This window comes from Eubalaena glacialis, chromosome 10 (genome assembly GCF_028564815.1).
Source record: "Eubalaena glacialis isolate mEubGla1 chromosome 10, mEubGla1.1.hap2.+ XY, whole genome shotgun sequence".
NCBI lineage: Eukaryota > Metazoa > Chordata > Mammalia > Artiodactyla > Balaenidae > Eubalaena > Eubalaena glacialis.
The window spans coordinates 95,228,421-95,233,725 of NC_083725.1; positions in this window are offsets into that span (position 1 = coordinate 95,228,421).

Here is a 5,305-nt window from a genome sequence, read left to right on the forward strand (position 1 = left end):
AATAGACCACCAGGTACCTCTGTGCAGCATCTGCGCTCAGCAGCCCAAAGGCCCCCGTGAGACCAGACAGACTCCACTGACTTCAGCTGGGAGTAAAGACTTGGCTGAGAAGAAAACACAGTTCCTTGGGTATTTATTGCTATTCCTCCTTAAGAGCCTTCCTTCCCTTCCCCCTCTCTAGTATTTAATCAGATATTTCAAATTTATTAATAGGTCCCAACTACAACGATGAGCTACAAATAGCAAAACAAACCGATATTTCCTCATGGTTACTTCATAAAATGGCAGAGACCGCGGCTTAGCTGCAGAGGGCTGAGCTGGTTAAATTAGCTTCTACAAAAAGAGGGACTCTCTTCCCTCTGGTGTCACCTCCAACAATACTGAAAGCAATTTAATAGCTTCATGCGAAGAGCCATGTCTGGGTCTCAAGTCATGGCTTTTTCTTTCTTTTTTTTCTTTAATTAATTAATTTATTTATTTTTGGCTGCGTTGTGTCTTCATTGCTGCGCTTGGGCTTTCTCTAGTTGCGGTGAGCAGGGGCTACTCTTTTTTTTTTTTAACATCTTTATTGGAGTATAATTGCTTTACAATGGTGTGTTAGTTTCTGCTGTATCACAAAGTGAATCAGCTATACGTATACATATATCCCCATATCCCCTCCCTCTTGCGTCTCCCTCCCACCCTCCCTAACCCACCCCTCTAGGTGGTCACAAAGCACCAAGCTGATCTCCCTGTGCTATGCGGCTGCTTCCCACTAGCTATCTATTTTACATTTACTAGTGCATATATGTCCATGCCACTTTCTCACTTCGTCCCAGCTTACCCTTCCCCATCCCCATGTCCTCAAGTCCATTCTCTATGTCTGTGTCTTTATTCCTGTCCTGCCCCTAGGTTCTTCAGAACCAAGCAGGGGCTACTCTTCATTGCATTGCATGGCCTTCTCACTGCGGTGGCTTCTCTTGTGGCAGAGCACGTGGTCTAGGTGTGTGGGCTCGGTAGTTGTGGCTCGTGGGCTGAGTAGTTGTGGCACGCAGGCTTCAGTAGTTGTGGCTTGCGGGCTCTAGAGCCCAGGCTCAGTAGTCGTGGCACATGGGCTTAGTTGCTCCGCAGCATGTGGGATCTTCCTGGACCATGGCTCGAACCCGTGTGCCCTGCATTGGCAGGCGGATTCTTAACCACTGCGCTACCAGGGATTTCCAAGTTAAGGCCTTTTTCTGATGGAAACACTGGTTTGGGCTGTTGGCCCTTCAGCAGGAGAGCTGGGTGGTCAGATGAGGTCTGGAGAGAGTCTGCCTGGATTTGAACCCTGCACTTGCTGCTTGACCTTGGGCAAGTCACTGACTCTCTGTCATAGGCTGAATAGTGACCACTCAGTGACATCAGGTCTGAATCCCTGGAACTTGTGAATGTTACCTCATATGTTAAAAGTTTTGCAGATATGATTAAATTAAAGGTTTTGAGGTGAGGAGGTTTTCCTAGATTATCTCCTTGGGCCCTGAATGCCATCACCAGTATCCTTGCAAGAGAGAAACAGAGATTATGCCCTCACATAGAAGACGGAAGGTGAAGCAATGATGGAAGAAGAGAGAGATGAGAAGATAGCTTTGAAGATGGAGGAAAGGGCCATGAGCCAAAAGAATGTAGTTCCGGGGGCTTCCCTGGTGGCGCAGTGGTTGAGAGTCTGCCTGCCAGTTCAGGCGACACGGGTTCGAGCCCTGGTCTGAGAGGATCCCACATGCCGCGGAGTGGCTGGGCCCGTGAGCCACAATTACTGAGCCTGCGCGTCTGGAGCCTGTGCTCTGCAGCAAGAGAGGCCACGATGGTGAGAGGCCCGTACACCGCGATGAAGAGTGGCCCCCGCTTGCTGCAGCTGGAGAAAGCCCTCGCACAGAAACGAAGACCCAACACAGCCATAAATAAATAAATAAAATAAAATAAAATAAATTAAAAAAAAAAAAAAGAATGTAGTTCCGGAAGCTGGTTGAGGGAAGAAACGGATTTTCCTCGACAGCCTCTGGAGAGAGCACAGCCCTGCCTACACCATGATTTCAGCCCGTTGAAACTGATGTTGGACTTCTGGCCTCCAGAAGAGTGAGAGAATACATTTCTGTTGTTCTGAGACACCAAGTTTATGGCAATTTGTTACAGCAGCCTTAGGAGTCATGGTACATACATATATGGTACATACATCCTCTCGGAGTCATGGTATTTGTGACCACCAGACACAGGACGGACGGGGGCAGGGAGCTGATGTGGAGGAGGGGTGGCAGTGACAGATATGCTGAAAAGTGAGATGGGGAAGCTGCCCGCAAACTCCATGACTGGGCAGTTTCCCAAGGATACAGGACAGAGGTCCACGTATTCATTTAGCACTTCTTGAGGGCAAGACCCCAGTGTAACTCTCTCCACAAATCCTAGCGATATGGACTCTTCAGTCAAAATCTCACTCCGCCACTGGGTGACCTGGAGCATATTATTTAACCCTTCAAAGGCTCCATTACCTGAGCCTTAAAACATGCTGAAGAGGTAACAGTACAAAGCCCTACCTGGCACCGAGCAGGCACTTAAAGCTGGTTTCTTTCTGGTCCTCTCTGAGAACCGAGAAGCAGGAGGGGCTGTTCCGATCTTCCTCCCCACTCACATCCACTTGGACACCAGTGAGAGGAGAAAAGACATGAACCGTGATTCCTGTGGCTGTCCTGCGGAGGACTGCCTGCCCTCACGGTCCCCCATGTCAACCTACAGTCCGGGAACGGCCCTTGATGGAGCTCCTGTCAGCCCTTCAACAGTCAGTGAATACATATTCATTGAGCACCTACTACGTGCCAGGCACCGGTTAAAGCACAGCCCCCAGTGAAATGTTTTACAGTAGAACAGTGTAGTGCAGGGCTGCTGCCAGCTCCAAAAGTGCTTTGCGCAGATTACAAAAGGTTGCCCTTTCTGGGCAGACACAGCCCCATCAGTACACAGCTTGGCAAGCAGGAAGCCCCTTTGTGTAAAGAAAAAAGTGCCCCTTCATCAGAGTGGGCACAGCCCGTGCAGGGCACATGCCTTGGCAGGCAGAGTGAAGACTGGGCTTAGGCCCTGCGGGCCCCTCATCCAGGCAGCCTCACCACACACAAGTGTCCCACCAAGCGCAGTGTCCCCGCAGCCATGCATTTTTCTTAAAGATAAATGTGCTCTGTTCAAGGGCTTCTCTTTTCTTCTCTCCTTTCAGACATGTGAAAATGTCCTTTCTTGTATGAAATGTTGGTAATAGTAGATGGCAGTTGCTTGTCTTATCTCTTTTGTGAACTGTTCTTAGCAAAATAAAGTTGGCAGCTTTATGTCGGTACTCTGCTTTGGACATTTTTCTGGCCCATAAAATTAAAAACTTTGGGAATCACCTACTGATGGGAGGTGTTGTGTGGTAAGAAGCCCTCTGTTCAAGCAAAAGAAAAGCCCCTGTAAAAAACACAGAGCTGGGCAGGTACTATACTGCCATCAGTGACCTGAGCTGCAGTTATCTGCATGACATTACATCTCAGAATCACTGGGTTGCTATGGTTATCACGATATCTATGTAATTACCTTGGAAGTTGCTGTCTTTGTGACATATGAGGTCCATGCCAGGCAGATATTCAAAAAAGGAAGATTTTTGTGTCTGAGAAATGTACATGCTGTCAATAAATGGCATTGCTTGAACGCAGCTGCACGCACACGTGAAAATACTCATGCACGCAGGAGAATCATTGTCTCTTGCATGCTTTGGTGATTTTGGACCTCACGTGAGGTCCACACAGCTATAGGAAGGCAGGTCTTGGCTCCAGTGACAAATCTGGACTTTCTCTCTTAGCCAGGATTCTCTCAGTTGCTCCAAACAGAAAACTGGTCTCAGTTAAAGTGGAGTGTATTGGCTCACCTTACTGAGAAATGAGTGTTTGTGTCAGGTAGAGCTTGATCCAGGGTCTCAGTGACAGTATCAGGACTTGCCTTTCTCCCCACCGCCAGGCAGTCTGCTTTCCCCTGTATGCTCCCCCATGAAGGCCTCACCACACAGTCAAGTGGCTGCCAAAGTTCTAGCCTTGGATCCACCAAAAAAAAAAGAGCTTATCTTCCCAATTGTTCAAACAAACAAAAGTTCGGCACCTGGGTCTCAGCCTGAACTAGATCATGAGCCTATCCCTGGACCTATCGCTGTGACCAGGGACATGCCCAAACCTGGAGCAGAGCTGTGGGGAAGGGTTAGTTGTCTAGAATAAAGTCAGGGTCAAGGGATGCAGCTAGCCAAGCTTATTTTCTCTCCCTGAAGGAGTGAGTTCTAAGAAGTTAGTCCCCAGAGAGACAGCACCTGTGCTGCTTGTTCTCCTTTTGCCTCTCCCAACCCCGCCCGCCCAGGTATTCTCCCTGCTACCCTTGCTCCACCTGTTCTGTGCTCTGTGCTCTGAGATGCTGTCCCCCGGGGGCTTTCTCACCAGGCGCCTTGCCACTGGCCACTGATTGGATCAGACAAGGGGAGGCATAAGCAGATCTGAGGGAGGGAGGAGAGAGTGGTGGGTGTTTCTTCTCTGCCCCCTCGATGCGCTAGTACCTCCCAAAGCCCCATTCTCACCACTCACACCATCTCCTCCCCCTGCCTCTCCAGCCTTTGAGGGAGTAACAGCTTCCTGCTGCTATAGTCTCATACCTCAGTGCCCCTTGTTTGTTCCCCTGACCCTGCCCACGTATCTGCACGTTGTCCCTTAAAGTCTTTTTTTTTTTTTTTTAAAGGCTCTGGGTTTTTTTGTTTTTTTGTTTTTTAATTTATTTACTTTTTATTTTTGGCTGCACTGGGTCTCTGTTGCTGCACCCGGACTTTTCTCTAGTTGAGGCGAGCCGGGGCTACTCTTTGCTGCGGTGCACTGGCTTCTCATTGCGGTGGCCTCCCTTGTTGCGGAGCGCCGGCTCTAGAGCGCAGGCTCAGTAGCTGTGGCGCACGGACCCAGTTGTTCCGTGGCATGTGGGATCTTCCCGGGCCAGGGCTCGAACCCGTGTCCGCTGCATTGGCAGGCAGATTCTTAACCACTGCGCCACCAGGGAAGCCCACCTTAAAGTCTTTTTATCTAAACCAGGAGTCAACAAACTTTGGCCCACAAGCCAAATAACCCCTCCCAAACCCCCTCCCAGTCTCTTTTTGTAAAGACAGTTTTACTGGACCACAGCCCCACCCATGGCCCATCATTTAGGTGCTGTCTGTGGCCAGTTGTGACAGAGACAGTATGTGACCTGAAAACCAAAAATATTTACTTTCCAGCCCTTCACAAAAAAAAATTGCTGACTCCTGGAC